The sequence below is a fragment of the Spermophilus citellus genome, assembly GCF_964194105.1.
Source record: "Spermophilus citellus genome assembly, chromosome: 1".
In the NCBI taxonomy this organism is placed as follows: Eukaryota; Metazoa; Chordata; class Mammalia; order Rodentia; family Sciuridae; genus Spermophilus; species Spermophilus citellus.
In genome coordinates, this window is record NC_138182.1 from 100,913,074 (window position 1) to 100,938,579 (window position 25,506).

Genomic DNA, 25,506 nt, shown 5'->3' on the forward strand with positions numbered 1-25,506 from the left:
GTTTCCAGTAACAGTTTGAATTTTGGCGTTTCACTCTGTTTTCTCCTATATTGATAGATGTATTTGGAACTCTAAACCAAACACGGTTTGTGCTAGCTTCTTGAAACTTGACACAGTAAAGCAGTTTCACGTTCTATATCTATGTTCTGTTTCCTCTTGATGTAGCACTCAGCAGTGACTGAGGAGAAACACTTTCATTGAAAGGGGTTGCCAAGCTTCCCAAAATTGCGAGTCTCCAGAAATCTCAGCAACTATTTTTTAACCCAAACTGGATGATACTTTCAGGTAATGATCAGTACACTAAGCCCACTTGGTTCCCCAAATTTCGTTCTTCTATGTTAAAGCGTTCGTTTCCAGTAACAGTTTGAATTTTGGCGTTTCACTCTGTTTTCTCCTATATTGATACATGTATTTGGAACTCTAAACCAAACACGGTTTGTGCTAGCTTCTTGAAACTTGACACAGTAAAGCAGTTTCACGTTCTGTCTCTATGTTCTGTTTCCTCTTGATGTAGCACTCAGCAGTGACTGAGGAGAAACACTTTCATTGAAAGGTGTTGCCAAGCTTCCCAAAATTGCGAGTCTCCAGAAATCTCAGCAACTATTTTTTAACCCAAACTGGATGATACTTTCAGGTAATGATCAGTACACTAAGCTCACTTGGTTCCCCAAATTTCGTTCTTTTATGTTGAAGCGTTCGCTTCCAGTAACTGTTTGAATTTTGGCGTTTCACTCTGTTTTCTCCTATACTGACAGATATATTTGGAACTCTAAATCAAACACGGTTTGTGCTAGCTTCTTGAAACTTGACACAGTAAAGCAGTTCCACGTTCTATCTCTATGTTCTGTTTCCTCTGGATGTAGCCCTAAGCAGTGACTGGGGAGAAATACTTTCATTGACAGGGGTTGCCAAGCTTCCAGAAATTACGAGTCTCCAGAAATCTCAGCAACTATGATTTCACCCAAAGTGGATGATACTTTCAGGTAATAATAGGTAAACTAAGCCCACTTGGTTCCCCAAATTTCGTTCTTCTATGTTGAAGCGTTCGTTTCCAGTAACAGTTTGAATTTTGGCGTTTCACTCTGTTTTCTCCTATATTGATAGATGTATTTGGAACTCTAAATCAAACACGGTTTGTGCTACCTTCTTCAAACTTGACACAGTAAAGCAGTTTCACGTTCTATCTCTATGTTCTGTTTCCTCTTGATGTAGCACTCAGCAGTGACTGAGGAGAAACACTTTCATTGAAAGGGGTTGCCAAGCTTCCCAAAATTGCGAGTCTCCAGAAATCTCAGCAACTATTTTTTAACCCAAACTGGATGATACTTTCAGGTAATGATAAGTACACTAAGCTCACTTGGTTCCCCAAATTTCGTTCTTTTATGTTGAAGCGTTCGCTTCCAGTAACTGTTTGAATTTTGGCGTTTCACTCTGTTTTCTCCTATATTGATAGATGTATTTGGAACTCTAAACCAAACACGGTTTGTGCTAGCTTCTTGAAACTTGACACAGTAAAGCAGTTTCACGTTCTATCTCTATGTTCTGTTTCCTCTTGATGTAGCACTCAGCAGTGACTGACGAGAAACACTTTCATTGAAAGGGGTTGCCATGCTTCCCAAAATTGCGAGTCTCCAGAAATCTCAGCAACTATTTTTTAACCCAAACTGGATGATACTTTCAGGTAATGATCAGTACACTAAGCTCACTTGGTTCCCCAAATTTCGTTCTTTTATGTTGAAGCGTTCGCTTCCAGTAACTGTTTGAATTTTGGCGTTTCACTCTGTTTTCTCCTATACTGACAGATGTATTTGGAACTCTAAATCAAACACGGTTTGTGCTAGCTTCTTGAAACTTGACACAGTAAAGCAGTTTCACGTTCTATCACTATGTTCTGTTTCCTTTGGATGTAGCCCTAAGCAGTGACTGGGGAAAAATACTTTCATTGACAGAGGTTGCCAAGCTTCCAGAAATTACGAGTCTCCAGAAATCTCAGCAACTATGATTTCACCCAAACTGGATGATACTTTCAGGTAATGATCAGTACACTAAGCCCACTTGGTTCCCCAAATTTCGTTCTTCTATGTTGAAGCGTTCGTTTCCAGTAACAGTTTGAATTTTGGCGTTTCACTCTGTTTTCTCCTATATTGATAGATGTATTTGGAACTCTAACCCAAACACGGTTTGTGCTAGCTTCTTGAAACTTGACACAGTAAAGCAGTTTCACGTTCTATCTCTATGTTCTGTCTCCTCTTGATGTAGCCCTAAGCAGTGACTGGGGAGAAACACTTTCATTGAAAGGGGTTGCCAAGCTTCCAAAAATTACGAGTCTCCAGAAATCTCAGCATCTGTTTTTTCACCCAAACTTGATGATACTTTCAGGTAATGATGAGTACGCTAAGCCCACTGGGTTCCCCAAATTTCGTTCTTCTATGTTGAAGCGTTCGTTTCCAGTAACAGTTTGAATTTTGGCGTTTCACTCTGTTTTCTCCTATATTGATAGATGTATTTGGAACTCTAAACCAAACACGGTTTGTGCTAGCTTCTTGAAACTTGACACAGTAAAGCAGTTTCACGTTCTATATCTATGTTCTGTTTCCTCTTGATGTAGCACTCAGCAGTGACTGAGGAGAAACACTTTCATTGAAAGGGGTTGCCAAGCTTCCCAAAATTGCGAGTCTCCAGAAATCTCAGCAACTATTTTTTAACCCAAACTGGATGATACTTTCAGGTAATGATCAGTACACTAAGCCCACTTGGTTCCCCAAATTTCGTTCTTCTATGTTAAAGCGTTCGTTTCCAGTAACAGTTTGAATTTTGGCGTTTCACTCTGTTTTCTCCTATATTGATACATGTATTTGGAACTCTAAACCAAACACGGTTTGTGCTAGGTTCTTGAAACTTGACACAGTAAAGCAGTTTCACTTTCTATCTCTATGTTCTGTTTCCTCTTGATGTAGCACTCAGCAGTGACTGAGGAGAAACACTTTCATTGAAAGGGGTTGCCAAGCTTCCCAAAATTGCGAGTCTCCAGAAATCTCAGCAACTATTTTTTAACCCAAACTGGATGATACTTTCAGGTAATGATCAGTACACTAAGCTCACTTGGTTCCCCAAATTTCGTTCTTTTATGTTGAAGCGTTCGCTTCCAGTAACTGTTTGAATTTTGGCGTTTCACTCTGTTTTCTCCTATACTGACAGATGTATTTGGAACTCTAAATTAAACACGGTTTGTGCTAGCTTCTTGAAACTTGACACAGTAAAGCAGTTTCACGTTCTATCTCTATGTTCTGTTTCCTCTGGATGTAGCCCTAAGCAGTGACTGGGGAGAAATACTTTCATTGACAGGGGATGCCAAGCTTCCAGAAATTACGAGTCTCCAGAAATCTCAGCAACTATGATTTCACCCAAACTGGATGATACTTTCAGGTAATAATAGGTACACTAAGCCCACTTGGTTCCCCAAATTTCGTTCTTCTATGTTGAAGCGTTCGTTTCCAGTAACAGTTTGAATTTTGGCGTTTCACTCTGTTTTCTCCTATATTGAGAGATGTATTTGGAACTCTAAATCAAACACGGTTTGTGCTGCCTTCTTCAAACTTGACACAGTAAAGCAGTTTCACGTTCTATCTCTATGTTCTGTTTCCTCTTGATGTAGCACTCAGCAGTGACTGAGGAGAAACACTTTCATTGAAAGGGGTTGCCAAGCTTCCCAAAATTGCGAGTCTCCAGAAATCTCAGCAACTATTTTTTAACCCAAACTGGATGATACTTTCAGGTAATGATCAGTACACTAAGCTCACTTGGTTCCCCAAATTTCGTTCTTTTATGTTGAAGCGTTCGCTTCCAGTAACTGTTTGAATTTTGGCGTTTCACTCTGTTTTCTCCTATATTGATAGATGTATTTGGAACTCTAAACCAAACACGGTTTGTGCTAGCTTCTTGAAACTTGACACAGTAAAGCAGTTTCACGTTCCATCTCTATGTTCTGTTTCCTCTTGATGTAGCACTCAGCAGTGACTGAGGAGAAACACTTTCATTGAAAGGGGTTGCCATGCTTCCCAAAATTGCGAGTCTCCAGAAATCTCAGCAACTATTTTTTAACCCAAACTGGATGATACTTTCAGGTAATGATCAGTACACTAAGCTCACTTGGTTCCCCAAATTTCATTCTTTTATGTTGAAGCGTTCGCTTCCAGTAACTGTTTGAATTTTGGCGTTTCACTCTGTTTTCTCCTATACTGACAGATGTATTTGGAACTCTAAATCAAACACGGTTTGTGCTAGCTTCTTGAAACTTGACACAGTAAAGCACTTTCACGTTCTATCTCTATGTTCTGTTTCCTCTGGATGTAGCCCTAAGCAGTGACTGGGGAGAAATACTTTCATTGACAGGGGTTGCCAAGCTTCCAGAAATTACGAGTCTCCAGAAATCTCAGCAACTATGATTTCACCCAACCTGGATGATACTTTCAGGTAATGATCAGTACACTAAGCCCACTTGGTTCGCCAAATTTCGTTCTTCTATGTTGAAGCGTTCGATTCCAGTAACAGTTTGAATTTTGGCGTTTTACTCTGTTTTCTCCTATATTGATAGATGTATTTGGAACTCTAAATCAAACACGGTTTGTGCTAGCTTCTTGAAACTTGACACAATAAAGCAGTTTCAAGTTCTATCTCTATGTTGTGTCTTCTCTTGATGTAGCCCTAAGCAGTGACTGGGGAGAAACACTTTCATTGAAAGGGGTTGCCAAGCTTCCAGAAATTACGAGTCTCCAGAAATCTCAGCAACTATGATTTCACCCATACTGGATGATACTTTCAGGTAATGATCAGTACGCTAAGCCCACTTGGTTCGCCAAATTTCGTTCTTCTATGTTGAAGCGTTCATTTCCAGTAACAGTTTGAATTTTGGCGTTTCACTCTGTTTTCTCCTATATTGATAGATGTATTTGGAACTCTAACCCAAACACGGTTTGTGCTAGCTTCTTGAAATTTGACACAGTAAAGCAGTTTCACGTTCTATCTCTATGTTCTGTTTCCTCTTGATGTAGCACTCAGCAGTGACTGAGGAGAAACACTTTCATTGAAAGGGGTTGCCAAGCTCCCCAAAACTGCGAGTCTCCAGAAATCTCAGCAACTATTTTTTCACCCAAACTGGATGATACTTTCAGGTAATGATCAGTACACTAAGCTCACTTGGTTCCCCAAATTTCGTTCTTTTATGTTGAAGCGTTCACTTCCAGTAACTGTTTGAATTTTGGCGTTTCACTCTGTTTTCTCCTATACTGACAGATGTATTTGGAACTCTAAATCAAACACGGTTTGTGCTAGCTTCTTGAAACTTGACACAGTAAAGCAGTTTCAAGTTCTATCCCTATGTTTTCTTTCCTCTTGATGTAGCACTCAGCAGTGACTGAGGAGAAACACTTTCATTGAAAGGGGTTGCCAAGCTTCCAGAAATTACGAGTCTCCAGAAATCTCAGCAACTATGATTTCACCCAAACTGGATGATACTTTCAGGTAATGATGAGTACGCTAAGCCCACTGTGTTCCCCAAATTTCGTTCTTCTATGTTGAAGCGTTCGTTTCCAGTAACAGTTTGAATTTTGGCGTTTCACTCTGTTTTCTCCTATATTGATAGATGTATTTGGAACTCTAAACCAAACACGGTTTGTGCTAGCTTCTTGAAACTTGACACAGTAAAGCAGTTTCACGTTCTATATCTATGTTCTGTTTCCTCTTGATGTAGCACTCAGCAGTGACTGAGGAGAAACACTTTCATTGAAAGGGGTTGCCAAGCTTCCCAAAATTGCGAGTCTCCAGAAATCTCAGCAACTATTTTTTAACCCAAACTGGATGATACTTTCAGGTAATGATCAGTACACTAAGCCCATTTGGTTCCCCAAATTTCGTTCTTCTATGTTAAAGCGTTCGTTTCCAGTAACAGTTTGAATTTTGGCGTTTCACTCTGTTTTCTCCTATATTGATAGATGTATTTGGAACTCTAAACCAAACACGGTTTGTGCTAGCTTCTTGAAACTTGACACAGTAAAGCAGTTTCACGTTCCATCTCTATGTTCTGTTTCCTCTTGATGTAGCACTCAGCAGTGACTGAGGAGAAACACTTTCATTGAAAGGGGTTGCCATGCTTCCCAAAATTGCGAGTCTCCAGAAATCTCAGCAACTATTTTTTTACCCAAACTGGATGATACTTTCAGGTAATGATCAGTACACTAAGCTCACTTGGTTCCCCAAATTTCATTCTTTTATGTTGAAGCGTTCGCTTCCAGTAACTGTTTGAATTTTGGCGTTTCACTCTGTTTTCTCCTATACTGACAGATGTATTTGGAACTCTAAATCAAACACGGTTTGTGCTAGCTTCTTGAAACTTGACACAGTAAAGCACTTTCACGTTCTATCTCTATGTTCTGTTTCCTCTGGATGTAGCCCTAAGCAGTGACTGGGGAGAAATACTTTCATTGACAGGGGTTGCCAAGCTTCCAGAAATTACGAGTCTCCAGAAATCTCAGCAACTATGATTTCACCCATATTGGATGGTACTTTCAGGTAATGATCAGTACACTAAGCCCACTTGGTTCGCCAAATTTCGTTCTTCTATGTTGAAGCGTTCGTTTCCAGTAACAGTTTGAATTTTGGCGTTTCACTCTGTTTTCTCCTATACTGACAGATGTATTTGGAACTCTAAATCAAACACGGTTTGTGCTAGCTTCTTGAAACTTGACACACTAAAGCAGTTTCACGTTCTATCACTATGTTCTGTTTCCTCTTGATGTAGCCCTAAGTAGTGACTGGGGAGAAATACTTTCATTGAAAGGGGTTGCCAAGCTTCCAGAAATTACGAGTCTCCAGAAATCTCAGCAACTATGATTTCACCCATACTGGATGATACTTTCAGGTAATGATCAGTACACTAAGCCCACTTGGTTCGCCAAATTTCGTTCTTCTATGTTGAAGCGTTCGTTTCCAGTAACAGTTTGAATTTCGGCGTTTCACTCTGTTTTCTCCTATATTGATAGATGTATTTGGAACTCTAAACCAAACACGGTTTGTGCTAGCTTCTTGAAACTTGACACAGTAAAGCAGTTTCACGTTCTATCTTTATGTTCTGTTTCCTCTTCGATGTATCTCTCAGCAGTGACTGAGGAGAAACACTTTCATTGAAAGGGGTTGCCAAGCTTCCCAAAATTGCGAGTCTCCAGAAATCTCAGCAACTATTTTTTAACCCAAACTGGATGATACTTTCAGGTAATGATCAGTACACTAAGCCCACTTGGTTCCCCAAATTTCGTTCTTCTATGTTGAAGCGTTCGTTTCCAGTAACAGTTTGAATTTTGGCGTTTCACTCTGTTTTCTCCTATATTGATAGATGTATTTGGACCTCTAAATCAAACTCGGTTTGTGCTAGCTTCTTGAAACTTGACACAGTAAAGGAGTTTCACGTTCTATCTCTATGTTCTGTTTCCTCTTGATGTAGCACTCAGCAGTGACTGAGGAGAAACACTTTCATTGAAAGGGGTTGCCAAGCTTCCCAAAATTGCGAGTCTCCAGAAATCTCAGCAACTATTTTTTAACCCAAACTGGATGATACTTTCAGGTAATGATCAGTACACTAAGCTCACTTGGTTCCCCAAATTTCGTTCTTTTATGTTGAAGCGTTCGCTTCCAGTAACTGTTTGAATTTTGGCGTTTCACTCTGTTTTCTCCTATACTGACAGATGTATTTGGAACTCTAAATCAAACACGGTTTGTGCTAGCTTCTTGAAACTTGACACAGTAAAGCAGTTTCACGTTCTATCACTATGTTCTGTTTCCTCTGGATGTAGCCCTAAGCAGTGACTGGGGAAAAATACTTTCATTGACAGAGGTTGCCAAGCTTCCAGAAATTACCAGTCTCCAGAAATCTCAGCAACTATGATTTCACCCAAACTGGATGATACTTTCAGGTAATGATCAGTACACTAAGCCCACTTGGTTCCCCAAATTTCGTTCTTCTATGTTGAAGCGTTCGTTTCCAGTAACAGTTTGAATTTTGGCGTTTCACTCTGTTTTCTCCTATATTGATAGATGTATTTGGAACTCTAACCCAAACACGGTTTGTGCTAGCTTCTTGAAACTTGACACAGTAAAGCAGTTTCACGTTCTATCTCTATGTTCTGTCTCCTCTTGATGTAGCCCTAAGCAGTGACTGGGGAGAAACACTTTCATTGAAAGGGGTTGCCAAGCTTCCAAAAATTACGAGTCTCCAGAAATCTCAGCATCTGTTTTTTCACCCAAACTTGATGATACTTTCAGGTAATGATGAGTACGCTAAGCCCACTGGGTTCCCCAAATTTCGTTCTTCTATGTTGAAGCGTTCGTTTCCAGTAACAGTTTGAATTTTGGCGTTTCACTCTGTTTTCTCCTATACTGATAGATGTATTTGGAACTCTAAACCAAACACGGTTTGTGCTAGCTTCTTGAAACTTGACAAAGTAAAGCAGTTTCACGTTCTATCTCTATGTTCTGTTTCCTCTTGATGTAGCACTCAGCAGTGACTGAGGAGAAACACTTTCATTGAAAGGGGTTGCCAAGCTCCCCAAAACTGCGAGTCTCCAGAAATCTCAGCAACTATTTTTTCACCCAAACTGGATGATACTTTCAGGTAATGATCAGTACACTAAGCTCACTTGGTTCCCCAAATTTCGTTCTTTTATGTTGAAGCGTTCACTTCCAGTAACTGTTTGAATTTTGGCGTTTCACTCTGTTTTCTCCTATACTGACAGATGTATTTGGAACTCTAAATCAAACACGGTTTGTGCTAGCTTCTTGAAACTTGACACAGTAAAGCAGTTTCAAGTTCTATCTCTATGTTTTCTTTCCTCTTGATGTAGCACTCAGCAGTGACTGAGGAGAAACACTTTCATTGAAAGTGGTTGCCAAGCTTCCAGAAATTATGAGTCTCCAGAAATCTCAGCAACTATGATTTCACCCAAACCGGATGATACTTTCAGGTAAAAATAGGTACACTAAGCCCATTTGGTTCCCCAAATTTCGTTCTTCTATGTTAAAGCGTTCGTTTCCAGTAACAGTTTGAATTTTGGCGTTTCACTCTGTTTTCTCCTATATTGATACATGTATTTGGAACTCTAAACCAAACACGGTTTGTGCTAGCTTCTTGAAACTTGACACAGTAAAGCAGTTTCACGTTCTATCTCTATGTTCTGTTTCCTCTTGATGTAGCACTCAGCAGTGACTGAGGAGAAACACTTTCATTGAAAGGGGTTGCCAAGCTTCCCAAAATTGCGAGTCTCCAGAAATCTCAGCAACTATTTTTTAACCCAAACTGGATGATACTTTCAGGTAATGATCAGTACACTAAGCTCACTTGGTTCCCCAAATTTCGTTCTTTTATGTTGAAGCGTTCGCTTCCAGTAACTGTTTGAATTTTGGCGTTTCACTCTGTTTTCTCCTATACTGACAGATGTATTTGGAACTCTAAATCAAACACGGTTTGTGCTAGCTTCTTGAAACTTGACACAGTAAAGCAGTTTCACGTTCTGTCTCTATGTTCTGTTTCCTCTGGATGTAGCCCTAAGCAGTGACTGGGGAGAAATACTTTCATTGACAGGGGTTGCCAAGCTTCCAGAAATTACGAGTCTCCATAAATCTCAGCAACTATGATTTCACCCATACTGGATGATACTTTCAGGTAATGATCAGTACACTAAGCCCACTGGGTTCCCCAAATTTCGTTCTTCTATGTTGAAGCGTTCGTTTCCAGTAACAGTTTGAATTTTGGCGTTTCACTCTGTTTTCTCCTATATTGATAGATGTATTTGGAACTCTAAATCAAACACGGTTTGAGCTAGCTTCTTGAAACTTGACACAGTAAAGCAGTTTCACGTTCTATCTCTATGTTCTGTTTCCTCTTCGATGTAGCACTCAGCAGTGACTGAGGAGAAACACTTTCATTGAAAGGGGTTGCCAAGCTTCCCAAAATTGCGAGTCTCCAGAAATCTCAGCAACTATTTTTTAACCCAAACTGGATGATACTTTCAGGTAATGATGAGTACACTAAGCCCACTTGGTTCCCCAAATTTCATTCTTCTATGTTGAAGCGTTCGTTTCCAGTAACAGTTTGAATTTTGGCGTTTCACTCTGTTTTCTCCTATATTGATAGATGTATTTGGAACTCTAAACCAAACACGGTTTGTGCTAGCTTCTTGAAACTTGACACAGTAAAGCAGTTTCACGTTCTATCTCTATGTTCTGTCTCCTCTTGATGTAGCCCTAAGCAGTGACTGGGGAGAAATACTTTCATTGACAGGGGTTGCCAAGCTTCCAGAAATTACGAGTCTCCAGAAATCTCAGCAACTATGATTTCACCCATACTGGATGATACTTTCAGGTAATGATCAGTACACTAAGCCCACTGGGTTCCCCAAATTTCGTTCTTCTATGTTGAAGCGTACGTTTCCAGTAACAGTTTGAATTTTGGCGTTTCACTCTGTTTTCTCCTATATTGATACATGTATTTGGAACTCTAAACCAAACACGGTTTGTGCTAGCTTCTTGAAACTTGACACAGTAAAGCAGTTTCACGTTCTATCTCTATGTTCTGTTTCCTCTTGATGTAGCACTCAGCAGTGACTGAGGAGAAACACTTTCATTAAAAGGGGTTGCCAAGCTTCCCAAAATTGCGAGTCTCCAGAAATCTCAGCAACTATTTTTTAACCCAAACTGGATGATACTTTCAGGTAATGATCAGTACACTAAGCTCACTTGGTTCCCCAAATTTCGTTCTTTTATGTTGAAGCGTTCGCTTCCAGTAACTGTTTGAATTTTGGCGTTTCACTCTGTTTTCTCCTATACTGACAGATGTATTTGGAACTCTAAATCAAACACGGTTTGTGCTAGCTTCTTGAAACTTGACACAGTAAAGCAGTTTCACGTTCTGTCTCTATGTTCTGTTTCCTCTGGATGTAGCCCTAAGCAGTGACTGGGGAGAAATACTTTCATTGACAGGGGTTGCCAAGCTTCCAGAAATTACGAGTCTCCAGAAATCTCAGCAACTATGATTTCACCCATACTGGATGATACTTTCAGGTAATTTTCAGTACACTAAGCCCACTGGGTTCCCCAAATTTCGTTCTTCTATGTTGAAGCGTTCGTTTCCAGTAACAGTTTGAATTTTGGCGTTTCACTCTGTTTTCTCCTATATTGATAGATGTATTTGGAACTCTAAATCAAACACGGTTTGTGCTAGCTTCTTGAAACTTGACACAGTAAAGCAGTTTCACGTTCTATCTCTATGTTCTGTTTCCTCTTCGATGTAGCACTCAGCAGTGACTGAGGAGAAACACTTTCATTGAAAGGGGTTGCCAAGCTTCCCAAAATTGCGAGTCTCCAGAAATCTCAGCAACTATTTTTTAACCCAAACTGGATGATACTTTCAGGAAATGATCAGTACACTAAGCCCACTTGGTTCCCCAAATTTCGTTCTTCTATGTTGAAGCGTTCGTTTCCAGTAACAGTTTGAATTTTGGCGTTTCACTCTGTTTTCTCCTATATTGATAGATGTATTTGGAACTCTAAACCAAACACGGTTTGTGCTAGCTTCTTGAAACTTGACACAGTAAAGCAGTTTCACGTTCTATCTCTATGTTCTGTCTCCTCTTGATGTAGCCCTAAGCAGTGACTGGGGAGAAACACTTTCATTGAAAGGGGTTGCCAAGCTTCCAAAAATTACGAGTCTCCAGAAATCTCAGCATCTATTTTTTCACCCAAACTTGATGATACTTTCAGGTAATGATGAGTAAGCTAAGCCCACTGTGTTCCCCAAATTTCGTTCTTCTATGTTGAAGCGTTCGTTTCCAGTAACAGTTTGAATTTTGGCGTTTCACTCTGTTTTCTCCTATATTGATAGATGTATTTGGAACTCTAAACCAAACACGGTTTGTGCTAGCTTCTTGAAACTTGACACAGTAAAGCAGTTTCACGTTCTATCTCTATGTTCTGTTTCCTCTTGATGTAGCACTCAGCAGTGACTGAGGAGAAACACTTTCATTGAAAGGGGTTGCCAAGCTTCCCAAAATTGCGAGTCTCCAGAAATCTCAGCAACTATTTTTTAACCCAAACTGGATGATACTTTCAGGTAATGATCAGTACACTAAGCCCATTTGGTTCCCCAGATTTCGTTCTTCTATGTTAAAGCGTTCGTTTCCAGTAACAGTTTGAATTTTGGCGTTTCACTCTGTTTTCTCCTATATTGATACATGTATTTGGAACTCTAAACCAAACACGGTTTGTGCTAGCTTCTTGAAACTTGACACAGTAAAGCAGTTTCACGTTCTATCTCTATGTTCTGTTTCCTCTTGATGTAGCACTCAGCAGTGACTGAGGAGAAACACTTTCATTGAAAGGGGTTGCCAAGCTTCCCAAAATTGCGAGTCTCCAGAAATCTCAGCAACTATTTTTCAACCCAAACTAGATGATACTTTCAGGTAATGATCAGTACACTAAGCTCACTTGGTTCCCCAAATTTCGTTCTTTTATGTTGAAGCGTTCGCTTCCAGTAACTGTTTGAATTTTGGCGTTTCACTCTGTTTTCTCCTATACTGACAGATGTATTTGGAACTCTAAATCAAACACGGTTTGTGCTAGCTTCTTGAAACTTGACACAGTAAAGCAGTTTCACGTTCTATCTCTATGTTCTGTTTCCTCTGGATGTAGCCCTAAGCAGTCACTGGGGAGAAATACTTTCATTGACAGGGGTTGCCAAGCTTCCAGAAATTACGAGTCTCCAGAAATCTCAGCAACTATGATTTCACCCAAACTGGATGATACTTTCAGGTAATAATAGGTACACTAAGCCCACTTGGTTCCCCAAATTTCGTTCTTCTATGTTGAAGCGTTCGTTTCCAGTAACAGTTTGAATTTTGGCGTTTCACTCTGTTTTCTCCTATATTGATAGATGTATTTGGAACTCTAAATCAAACACGGTTTGTGCTAGCTTCTTGAAACTTGACACAGTAAAGCAGTTTCACGTTCTATCTCTATGTTCTGTTTCCTCTTCGATGTAGCACTCAGCAGTGACTGAGGAGAAACACTTTCATTGAAAGGGGTTGCCAAGCTTCCCAAAATTGCGAGTCTCCAGAAATCTCAGCAACTATTTTTTAACCCAAACTGGATGATACTTTCAGGAAATGATCAGTACACTAAGCCCACTTGGTTCCCCAAATTTCGTTCTTCTATGTTGAAGCGTTCGTTTCCAGTAACAGTTTGAATTTTGGCGTTTCACTCTGTTTTCTCCTATATTGATAGATGTATTTGGAACTCTAAACCAAACACGGTTTGTGCTAGCTTCTTGAAACTTGACACAGTAAAGCAGTTTCACGTTCTATCTCTATGTTCTGTCTCCTCTTGATGTAGCCCTAAGCAGTGACTGGGGAGAAACACTTTCATTGAAAGGGGTTGCCAAGCTTCCAAAAATTACGAGTCTCCAGAAATCTCAGCATCTATTTTTTCACCCAAACTTGATGATACTTTCAGGTAATGATGAGTAAGCTAAGCCCACTGTGTTCCCCAAATTTCGTTCTTCTATGTTGAAGCGTTCGTTTCCAGTAACAGTTTGAATTTTGGCGTTTCACTCTGTTTTCTCCTATATTGATAGATGTATTTGGAACTCTAAACCAAACACGGTTTGTGCTAGCTTCTTGAAACTTGACACAGTAAAGCAGTTTCACGTTCTATCTCTATGTTCTGTTTCCTCTTGATGTAGCACTCAGCAGTGACTGAGGAGAAACACTTTCATTGAAAGGGGTTGCCAAGCTTCCCAAAATTGCGAGTCTCCAGAAATCTCAGCAACTATTTTTTAACCCAAACTGGATGATACTTTCAGGTAATGATCAGTACACTAAGCCCATTTGGTTCCCCAGATTTCGTTCTTCTATGTAAAAGCGTTCGTTTCCAGTAACAGTTTGAATTTTGGCGTTTCACTCTGTTTTCTCCTATATTGATACATGTATTTGGAACTCTAAACCAAACACGGTTTGTGCTAGCTTCTTGAAACTTGACACAGTAAAGCAGTTTCACGTTCTATCTCTATGTTCTGTTTCCTCTTGATGTAGCACTCAGCAGTGACTGAGGAGAAACACTTTCATTGAAATGGGTTGCCAAGCTTCCCAAAATTGCGAGTCTCCAGAAATCTCAGCAACTATTTTTCAACCCAAACTGGATGATACTTTCAGGTAATGATCAGTACACTAAGCTCACTTGGTTCCCCAAATTTCGTTCTTTTATGTTGAAGCGTTCGCTTCCAGTAACTGTTTGAATTTTGGCGTTTCACTCTGTTTTCTCCTATACTGACAGATGTATTTGGAACTCTAAATCAAACACGGTTTGTGCTAGCTTCTTGAAACTTGACACAGTAAAGCAGTTTCACGTTCTATCTCTATGTTCTGTTTCCTCTGGATGTAGCCCTAAGCAGTCACTGGGGAGAAATACTTTCATTGACAGGGGTTGCCAAGCTTCCAGAAATTACGAGTCTCCAGAAATCTCAGCAACTATGATTTCACCCAAACTGGATGATACTTTCAGGTAATAATAGGTACACTAAGCCCACTTGGTTCCCCAAATTTCGTTCTTCTATGTTGAAGCGTTCGTTTCCAGTAACAGTTTGAATTTTGGCGTTTCACTCTGTTTTCTCCTATATTGATAGATGTATTTGGAACTCTAAATCAAACACGGTTTGTGCTAGCTTCTTGAAACTTGACACAGTAAAGCAGTTTCACGTTCTATCACTATGTTCTGTTTCCTCTGGATGTAGCCCTAAGCAGTGACTGGGGAAAATTACTTTCATTGACAGAGGTTGCCAAGCTTCCAGAAATTACGAGTCTTCAGAAATCTCAGCAACTATGATTTCACCCAAACTGGATGATACTTTCAGGTAATGATCAGTACACTAAGCCCACTTGGTTCCCCAAATTTCGTTCTTCTATGTTGAAGCGTTCGTTTCCAGTAACAGTTTGAATTTTGGCGTTTCACTCTGTTTTCTCCTATATTGATAGATGTATTTGGAACTCTAAACCAAACACGGTTTGTGCTAGCTTCTTGAAACTTGACACAGTAAAGCAGTTTCACGTTCTATCTCTATGTTCTGTCTCCTCTTGATGTAGCCCTAAGCAGTGACTGGGGAGAAACACTTTCATTGAAAGGGGTTGCCAAGCTTCCAGAAATTACGAGTCTCCAGAAATCTCAGCATCTATTTTTTCACCCAAACTTGATGATACTTTCAGGTAATGATGAGTACGCTAAGCCCACTGGGTTCCCCAAATTTCGTTCTTCTATGTTGAAGCGTTCGTTTCCAGTAACAGTTTGAATTTTGGCGTTTCACTCTGTTTTCTCCTATATTGATAGATGTATTTGGAACTCTAAACCAAACACGGTTTGTGCTAGCTTCTTGAAACTTGACACAGTAAAGCAGTTTCACGTTCTATCTCTATGTTCTGTTTCCTCTTGATGTAGCACTCAGCAGTGACTGAGGAGAAACACTTTCATTGAAAGGGGTTGCCAAGCTTCCCAAAATTGCGAGTCTCCAGAAATCTCAGCAAATATTTTTTAACCCAAACTGGATGATACTTTCAGGTAATGATCAGTACACTAAGCTCACTTGGTTCCCCAAATTTCGTTCTTTTATGTTGAAGCGTTCGCTTCCAGTAACTGTTTGAATTTTGGCGTTTCACTCTGTTTTCTCCTATACTGACAGATGTATTTGGAACTCTAAATCAAACACGGTTTGTGCTAGCTTCTTGAAACTTGACACAGTAAAGCAGTTTCACGTTCTATCTCTATGTTCTGTTTCCTCTGGATGTAGCCCTAAGCAGTGACTGGGGAGAAATACTTTCATTGACAGGGGTTGCCAAGCTTCCAGAAATTACGAGTCTCCAGAAATCTCAGCAACTATGATTTCACCCAAACTGGATGATACTTTCAGGTAATAATAGGTACACTAAGCCCACTTGGTTCCCCAAATTTCGTTCTTCTATGTTGAAGCGTTCGTTTCCAGTAACAGTTTGAATTTTGGCGTTTCACTCTGTTTTCTCCTATATTGATAGATGTATTTGGAACTCTAAATCAAACACGGTTTGTGCTACCTTCTTCAAACTTGAAACAGTAAAGCAGTTTCACGTTCTATCTCTATGTTCTGTTTCCTCTTGATGTAGCACTCAGCAGTGACTGAGGAGAAACACTTTCATTGAAAGGGGTTGCCAAGCTTCCCAAAATTGCCAGTCTCCAGAAATCTCAGCATCTATTTTTTAACCCAAACTGGATGATACTTTCAGGTAATGATCAGTACACTAAGCTCACTTGGTTCCCCAAATTTCGTTCTTTTATGTTGAAGCGTTCGCTTCCAGTAACTGTTTGAATTTTGGCGTTTCACTCTGTTTTCTCCTATACTGACAGATGTATTTGGAACTCTAAATCAAACACGGTTTGTGCTATCTTCTTGAAACTTGACACAGTAAAGCAGTTTCACGTTCTATCTCTATGTTCTGTTTCCTCTGGATGTAGCCCTAAGCAGTGACTGGGGAGAAATACTTTCATTGACAGGGGTTGCCAAGCTTCCAGAAATTACGAGTCTCCAGAAATCTCAGCAACTATGATTTCACCCAAACTGGATGATACTTTCAGGTAATAATAGGTACACTAAGCCCACTTGGTTCCCCAAATTTCGTTCTTCTATGTTGAAGCGTTCGTTTCCAGTAACAGTTTGAATTTTGGCGTTTCACTCTGTTTTCTCCTATATTGATAGATGTATTTGGAACTCTAAATCAAACACGGTTTGTGCTAGCTTCTTGAAACTTGACACAGTAAAGCAGTTTCAAGTTCTATCTCTATGTTTTCTTTCCTCTTGATGTAGCACTCAGCAGTGACTGAGGAGAAACACTTTCATTGAAAGGGGTTGCCAAGCTTCCAGAAATTACGAGTCTCCAGAAATCTCAGCAACTATTTTTTCACCCAAACTGGATGATACTTTCAGGTAATGATCAGTACACTAAGCTCACTTGGTTCCCCAAATTTCGTTCTTTTATGTTGAAGCGTTCGCTTCCAGTAACTGTTTGAATTTTGGCGTTTCACTCTGTTTTCTCCTATACTGACAGATGTATTTGTAACTCTAAATCAAACACGGTTTGTGCTAGCTTCTTGAAACTTGACACAGTAAAGCAGTTTCACGTTCTATCTCTATGTTCTGTCTCCTCTGGATGTAGCCCTAAGCAGTGACTGGGGAGAAACACTTTCATTGAAAGGGGTTGCCAAGCTTCCAAAAATTACGAGTCTCCAGAAATCTCAGCATCTATTTTTTCACCCAAACTTGATGATACTTTCAGGTAATGATGAGTACGCTAAGCCCACTGTGTTCCCCAAATTTCGTTCTTCTATGTTGAAGCGTTCGTTTCCAGTAACAGTTTGAATTTTGGCGTTTCACTCTGTTTTCTCCTATACTGACAGATGTATTTGGAACTCTAAATCAAACACGGTTTGTGCTAGCTTCTTGAAACTTGACACAATAAAGCAGTTTCAAGTTCTATCTCTATGTTCTGTCTCCTCTTGATGTAGCCCTAAGCAGTGACTGGGGAGAAACACTTTCATTGAAAGGGGTTGCCAAGCTTCCAAAAATTACGAGGCTCCAGAAATCTCAGCATCTATTTTTTCACCCAAACTGGATGATACTTTCAGGTAATGATCAGTACACTAAGCTCACTTGGTTCCCCAAATTTCGTTCTTTTATGTTGAAGCGTTCACTTCCAGTAACTGTTTGAATTTTGGCGTTTCACTCTGTTTTCTCCTATACTGACAGATGTATTTGGAACTCTAAATCAAACACGGTTTGTGCTAGCTTCTTGAAACTTGACACAGTAAAGCAGTTTCACGTTCTATCTCTATGTTCTGTTTCCTCTTGATGTAGCACTCAGCAGTGACTGAGGAGAAACACTTTCATTGAAAGGGGTTGCCAAGCTTCCAGAAATTACGAGTCTCCAGAAATCTCAGCAACTATGATTTCACCCAAACTGGATGATACTTTCAGGTAATGATCAGTACACTAAGCCCACTTGGTTCCCCAAATTTCGTTCTTCTATGTTGATGCGTTCGCTTCCAGTAACTGTTTGAATTTTGGCGTTTCACTCTGTTTTCTCCTATACTGACAGATGTATTTGGAACTCTAAATCAAACACGGTTTGTGCTAGCTTCTTGAAACTTGACACAGTAAAGCAGTTTCACGTTCTATCACTATGTTCTGTTTCCTCTGGATGTAGCCCTAAGCAGTGACTGGGGAAAAATACTTTCATTGACAGAGGTTGCCAAGCTTCCAGAAATTACGAGTCTCCAGAAATCTCAGCAACTATGATTTCACCCAAACTGGATGATACTTTCAGGTAATGATCAGTACACTAAGCCCACTTGGTTCCCCAAATTTCGTTCTTCTATGTTGAAGCGTTCGTTTCCAGTAACAGTTTGAATTTTGGCGTTTCACTCTGTTTTCTCCTATATTGATAGATGTATTTGGAACTCTAACCCAAACACGGTTTGTGCTAGCTTCTTGAAAGTTGACACAGTAAAGCAGTTTCACGTTCTATCTCTATGTTCTGTCTCCTCTTGATGTAGCCCTAAGCAGTGACTGGGGAGAAACACTTTCATTGAAAGGGGTTGCCAAGCTTCCAAAAATTACGAGTCTCCAGAAATCTCAGCATCTATTTTTTCACCCAAACTTGATGATACTTTCAGGTAATGATGAGTATGCTAAGCCCACTGGGTTCCCCAAATTTCGTTCTTCTATGTTGAAGCGTTCGTTTCCAGTAACAGTTTGAATTTTGGCGTTTCACTCTGTTTTCTCCTATATTGATAGATGTATTTGGAACTCTAACCCAAACACGGTTTGTGCTAGCTTCTTGAAACTTGACACAATAAAGCAGTTTCACGTTCTATCTCTATGTTCTGTCTCCTCTTGATGTAGCCCTAAGCAGTGACTGGGGAGAAACACTTTCATTGAAAGGGGTTGCCAAGCTTCCAGAAATTACGAGTCTCCAGAAATCTCAGCAACTATGATTTCACCCAAACTGGATGATACTTTCAGGTAATGATCAGTACACTAAGCCCACTTGGTTCCCCAAATTTCGTTCTTCTATGTTGATGTGTTCGCTTCCAGTAACTGTTTGAATTTTGGCGTTTCACTCTGTTTTCTCCTATATTGATACATGTATTTGGAACTCTAAACCAAACACGGTTTGTGCTAGCTTCTTGAAACTTGACACAGTAAAGCAGTTTCACGTTCTATCTCTATGTTCTCTTTCCTCTTGATGTAGCACTCAGCAGTGACTGAGGAGAAACACTTTCATTGAAAGGGGTTGCCAAGCTTCCCAAAATTGCGAGTCTCCAGAAATCTCAGCAACTATTTTTTAACCCAAACTGGATGATACTTTCAGGTAATGATCAGTACACTAAGCTCACTTGGTTCCCCAAATTTCGTTCTTTTATGTTGAAGCGTTCGCTTCCAGTAACTGTTTGAATTTTGGCGTTTCACTCTGTTTTCTCCTATACTGACAGATGTATTTGGAACTCTAAATCAAACACGGTTTGTGCTAGCTTCTTGAAACTTGACACAGTAAAGCAGTTTCACGTTCTGTCTCTATGTTCTGTTTCCTCTGGAAGTAGCCCTAAGCAGTGACTGGGGAGAAATACTTTCATTGACAGGGGTTGCCAAGCTTCCAGAAATTACGAGTCTCCAGAAATCTCAGCAACTATGATTTCACCCATACTGGATGATACTTTCAGGTAATGATCAGTACACTAAGCCCACTGGGTTCGCCAAATTTCGTTCTTCTATGTTGAAGCGTTCGTTTCCAGTAACAGTTTGAATTTTGGCGTTTCACTCTGTTTTCTCCTATATTGATAGATGTATTTGGAACTCTAAACCAAACACGGTTTGTGCTAGCTTCTTGAAACTTGACACAGTAAAGCAGTTTCACGTTCTATCTCTATGTTCTGTCTCCTCTTGATGTAGCCCTAAGCAGTGACTGGGGAGAAACACTTTCATTGAAAGGGGTTGCCAAGCTTCCAAAAATTACGAGTCTCCAGAAATCTCAGCATCTATTTTTTCACCCAAACTGGATGATACTTTCAGGTAATGATGAGTACGCTAAGCCCACTGGGTTCCCAAAATTTCGTTCTTCTATGTTGAAGCGTTCGTTTCCAGTAACAGTTTGAATTTTGGCGTTTCACTCTGTTTTCTCCTAGATTGATAGATGTATTTGGAACTCTAACCCAAACACGGTTTGTGCTAGCTTCTTGAAACTTGACACAGTAAAGCAGTTTCACGTTCTATCTCTATGTTCTGTCTCCTCTTGATGTAGCCCTAAGCAGTGACTGGGGAGAAACACTTTCATTGAAAGGGGTTGCCAAGCTTCCAGAAATTACGAGTCTCCAGAAGTCTCAGCAACTATGATTTCACCCAAACTGGATGATACTTTCAGGTAATGATCAGTACACTAAGCCCACTTGGTTCCCCAAATTTCGTTCTTCTATGTTGATGCGTTCGCTTCCAGTAACTGTTTGAATTTTGGCGTTTCACTCTGTTTTCTCCTATACTGACAGATGTATTTGGAACTCTAAATCAAACACGGTTTGTGCTAGCTTCTTGAAACTTGACACAGTAAAGCAGTTTCACGTTCTATCACTATGTTCTGTTTCCTCTGGATGTAGCCCTAAGCAGTGACTGGGGAAAAATACTTTCATTGACAGAGGTTGCCAAGCTTCCAGAAATTACGAGTCTCCAGAAATCTCAGCAACTATGATTTCACCCAAACTGGATGATACTTTCAGGTAATGATCAGTACACTAAGCCCACTTGGTTCCCCAAATTTCGTTCTTCTATGTTGAAGCGTTCGTTTCCAGTAACAGTTTGAATTTTGGCGTTTCACTCTGTTTTCTCCTATATTGATAGATGTATTTGGAACTCTAACCCAAACACGGTTTGTGCTAGCTTCTTGAAACTTGACACAGTAAAGCAGTTTCACGTTCTATCTCTATGTTCTGTCTCCTCTTGATGTAGCCCTAAGCAGTGACTGGGGAGAAACACTTTCATTGAAAGGGGTTGCCAAGCTTCCAAAAATTACGAGTCTCCAGAAATCTCAGCATCTATTTTTTCACCCAAACTTGATGATACTTTCAGGTAATGATGAGTACGCTAAGCCCACTGGGTTCCCCAAATTTCGTTCTTCTATGTTGAAGCGTTCGTTTCCAGTAACAGTTTGAATTTTGGCATTTCACTCTGTTTTCTCCTATATTGATAGATGTATTTGGAACTCTAAACCAAACACGGTTTGTGCTAGCTTCTTGAAACTTGACACAGTAAAGCAGTTTCATGTTCTATATCTATGTTCTGTTTCCTCTTGATGTAGCACTCAGCAGTGACTGAGGAGAAACACTTTCATTGAAAGGGGTTGCCAAGCTTCGCAAAATTGCGAGTCTCCAGAAATCTCAGCAACTATTTTTTAACCCAAACTGGATGATACTTTCAGGTAATGATCAGTACACTAAGCCCACTTGGTTCCCCAAATTTCGTTCTTCTATGTTAAAGCGTTCGTTTCCAGTAACAGTTTGAATTTTGGCGTTTCACTCTGTTTTCTCCTATATTGATACATGTATTTGGAACTCTAAACCAAACACGGTTTGTGCTAGCTTCTTGAAACTTGACACAGTAAAGCAGTTTCACGTTCTATCTCTATGTTCTGTTTCCTCTTGATGTAGCACTCAGCAGTGACTGAGGAGAAACACTTTCATTGAAAGGGGTTGCCAAGCTTCCCAAAATTGCGAGTCTCCAGAAATCTCAGCAACTATTTTTTAACCCAAACTGGATGATACTTTCAGGTTATGATCAGTACACTAAGCTCACTTGGTTCCCCAAATTTCGTTCTTTTATGTTGAAGCGTTCGCTTCCAGTAACTGTTTGAATTTTGGCGTTTCACTCTGTTTTCTCCTATACTGACAGATGTATTTGGAACTCTAAATCAAACACGGTTTGTGCTAGCTTCTTGAAACTTGACACAGTAAAGCAGTTTCACGTTCTGTCTCTATGTTCTGTTTCCTCTGGATGTAGCCCTAAGCAGTGACTGGGGAGAAATACTTTCATTGACAGGGGTTGCCAAGCTTCCAGAAATTACGAGTCTCCAGAAATCTCAGCAACTATGATTTCACCCAACCTGGATGATACTTTCAGGTAATGATCAGTACACTAAGCCCACTGGGTTCCCCAAATTTCGTTCTTCTATGTTTAAGCGTTCGTTTCCAGTAACAGTTTGAATTTTGGCGTTTCACTCTGTTTTCTCCTATATTGATAGATGTATTTGGAACTCTAAACCAAACACGGTTTGTGCTAGCTTCTTGAAACTTGACACAGTAAAGCAGTTTCACGTTCTATCTCTATGTTCTGTTTCCTCTTCGATGTAGCACTCAGCAGTGACTGAGGAGAAACACTTTCATTGAAAGGGGTTGCCAAGCTTCCCAAAATTGCGAGTCTCCAGAAATCTCAGCAACTATTTTTTAACCCAAACTGGATGATACTTTCAGGTAATGATCAGTACACTAAGCTCACTTGGTTCCCCAAATTTCGTTCTTTTATGTTGAAGCGTTCGCTTCCAGTAACTGTTTGAATTTTGGCGTTTCACTCTGTTTTCTCCTATACTGACAGATGTATTTGGAACTCTAAATCAAACACGGTTTGTGCTAGCTTCTTGAAACTTGACACAGTAAAGCAGTTTCACGTTCTATCTCTATGTTCTGTCTCCTCTTGATGTAGCCCTAAGCAGTGACTGGGGAGAAACACTTTCATTGAAAGGGGTTGCCAAGCTTCCAAAAATTACGAGTCTCCAGAAATCTCAGCATCTATTTTTTCACCCAAACTTGATGATACTTTCAGGTAATGATGAGTACGCTAAGCCCAATGTGTTCCCCATAATTTCATTCTTCTATGTTGAAGCGTTCGTTTCCAGTAACAGTTTGAATTTTGGCGTTTCACTCTGTTTTCTCCTATATTGATAGATGTATTTGGAACTCTAAACCAAACACGGTTTGTGCTAGCTTCTTGAAACTTGACACAGTAAAGCAGTTTCACGTTCTATCTCTATGTTCTGTTTCCTCTTGATGTAGCACTCAGCAGTGACTGAGGAGAAACACTTTCATTGAAAGGGGTTGCCAAGCTTCCCAAAATTGCGAGTCTCCAGAAATCTCAGCAACTATTTTTTAACCCAAACTGGATGATACTTTCAGGTAATGATCAGTACACTAAGCTCACTTGGTTCCCCAAATTTCGTTCTTTTATGTTGAAGCGTTCGCTTCCAGTAACTGTTTGAATTTTGGCGTTTCACTCTGTTTTCTCCTATACTGACAGATGTATTTGGAACTCTAAATCAAACACGGTTTGTGCTAGCTTCTTGAAAGTTGACACAGTAAAGCAGTTTCACGTTCTATCTCTATGTTCTGTTTCCTCTGGATGTAGCCCTAAGCAGTGACTGGGGAGAAATACTTTCATTGACAGGGGTTGCCAAGCTTCCAGAAATTACGAGTCTCCAGAAATCTCAGCAACTATGATTTCACCCAAAGTGGATGATACTTTCAGGTAATAATAGGTAAACTAAGCCCACTTGGTTCCCCAAATTTCGTTCTTCTATGTTGAAGCGTTCGTTTCCAGTAACAGTTTGAATTTTGGCGTTTCACTCTGTTTTCTCCTATATTGATAGATGTATTTGGAACTCTAAATCAAACACGGTTTGTGCTACCTTCTTCAAACTTGACACAGTAAAGCAGTTTCAAGTTCTATCTATATGTTCTCTTTCCTCTTGATGTAGCACTCAGCAGTGACTGAGGAGAAACACTTTCATTGAAAGGGGTTGCCAAGCTTCCCAAAATTGCGAGTCTCCAGAAATCTCAGCAACTATTTTTTCACCCAAACTGGATGATACTTTCAGGTAATGATCAGTACACTAAGCTAACTTGGTTCCCCAAATTTCGTTCTTTTATGTTGAAGTGTTCGCTTCCAGTAACTGTTTGAATTTTGGCGTTTCACTCTGTTTTCTCCTATACTGACAGATGTATTTGGAACTCTAAATCAAACACGGTTTGTGCTAGCTTCTTGAAACTTGACACAGTAAAGCAGTTTCACGTTCTATCTCTATGTTCTGTTTCCTCTGGATGTAGCCCTAAGCAGTGACTGGGGAGAAATACTTTCATTGAAAGGGGTTGCCAAGCTTCCCAAAATTGCGAGTCTCCAGAAATCTCAGCAACTATTTTTTCACCCAACCTGGATGATACTTTCAGGTAATGATCACTACACTAAGCTCACTTGGTTCCCCAAATTTCGTTCTTTTATGTTGAAGCGTTCGCTTCCAGTAACTGTTTGAATTTTGGCGTTTCACTCTGTTTTCTCCTATACTGACAGATGTATTTGGAACTCTAAATCAAACACGGTTTGTGCTAGCTTCTTGAAACTTGACCCAGTAAAGCAGTTTCACGTTCTATCTCTATGTTCTGTCTCCTCTTGATGTAGCCCTAAGCAGTGACTGGGGAGAAACACTTTCATTGAAAGGGGTTACCAAGCTTCCAAAAATTACGAGTCTCCAGAAATCTCAGCATCTATTTTTTCACCCAAACTTGATGATACTTTCAGGTAATGATGAGTACGCTAAGCCCACTGTGTTCCCCAAATTTCGTTCTTCTATGTTGAAGCGTTCGTTTCCAGTAACAGTTTGAATTTTGGCGTTTCACTCTGTTTTCTCCTATATTGATAGATGTATTTGGAACTCTAAACCAAACACGGTTTGTGCTAGCTTCTTGAAACTTGACACAGTAAAGCAGTTTCACATTCTATCTCTATGTTCTGTTTCCTCTTGATGTAGCACTCAGCAGTGACTGAGGAGAAACACTTTCATTGAAAGGGGTTGCCAAGCTTCCCAAAATTGCGAGTCTCCAGAAATCTCAGCAACTATTTTTTAACCCAAACTGGATGATACTTTCAGGTAATGATCAGTACACTAAGCTCACTTGGTTCCCCAAATTTCATTCTTTTATGTTGAAGCGTTCGCTTCCAGTAACTGTTTGAATTTTGGCGTTTCACTCTGTTTTCTCCTATACTGACAGATGTATTTGGAACTCTAAATCAAACACGGTTTGTGCTAGCTTCTTGAAACTTGACACAGTAAAGCAGTTTCACGTTCTATCTCTATGTTCTGTCTCCTCTTGATGTAGCCCTAAGCAGTGACTGGGGAGAAACACTTTCATTGAAAGGGGTTGCCAAGCTTCCAAAAATTACGAGTCTCCAGAAATCTCAGCATCTATTTTTTCACCCAAACTTGATGATACTTTCAGGTAATGATGAGTACGCTAAGCCCAATGTGTTCCCCATAATTTCGTTCTTCTATGTTGAAGCGTTCGTTTCCAGTAACAGTTTGAATT